The sequence below is a fragment of the Penaeus monodon genome, chromosome 28, assembly GCF_015228065.2.
Source record: "Penaeus monodon isolate SGIC_2016 chromosome 28, NSTDA_Pmon_1, whole genome shotgun sequence".
In the NCBI taxonomy this organism is placed as follows: Eukaryota; Metazoa; Arthropoda; class Malacostraca; order Decapoda; family Penaeidae; genus Penaeus; species Penaeus monodon.
In genome coordinates, this window is record NC_051413.1 from 907,226 (window position 1) to 907,763 (window position 538).

At 24.7% G+C, this 538-nt stretch overlaps 1 protein-coding gene across 2 annotated transcripts in view; it reads right to left on the bottom strand.

Moving 5' to 3' along the window:
* LOC119591253 overlaps positions 1-538 on the bottom strand; it is an 8,839-nt gene that overhangs the window by 6,236 nt on the left and 2,065 nt on the right. The gene's annotated exons all lie outside the window — the stretch shown is intronic.

Below are 538 nucleotides of genomic sequence, written 5' to 3' on the forward strand. Positions count from 1 at the left end.
TCTTGTGAAAGTAAAGAAAATTAGTTTGAAAGGTTAAGAGAAAGTTTCATAAAAAAAGAGTGAAATAACAAACAAACAAAAAAACGAGATTTGGTAAAAAGAAGTAAAAATGAAGAAAGAAAGAAGAAAAAATATATAGTAAAAAATATTAAGAAACACAAAATTAGTTATATGAAAGAAATATTTTAATAAAAAAATCTAGTAAAAATGAGGTTAGATAAACAGTAGAATGAAAATAAGAGGAAAAATTAAGAAAAAATAGGAAAAATGAAGAATGAAGAAAATATAAATTTGGACTGTGAAAACCAACGAAAACACAGAAAAATACTCAAAACACAAAATGAAGAAATAAAGTACAAACAGTAAGATCTGTACGATAAAAGTTTACTAAAACATAAAAGAAATGAAATAAATAATTATGCTGCCTTGTTTTCGGGAAATAATCGGTAACCTTTGACCTGTTTCTTTCGGCTTTTAAATCTTTTATTCCAGATTATATGGTTTGACCTTGACTGTGAAATGAACTAAATTCGTTTGC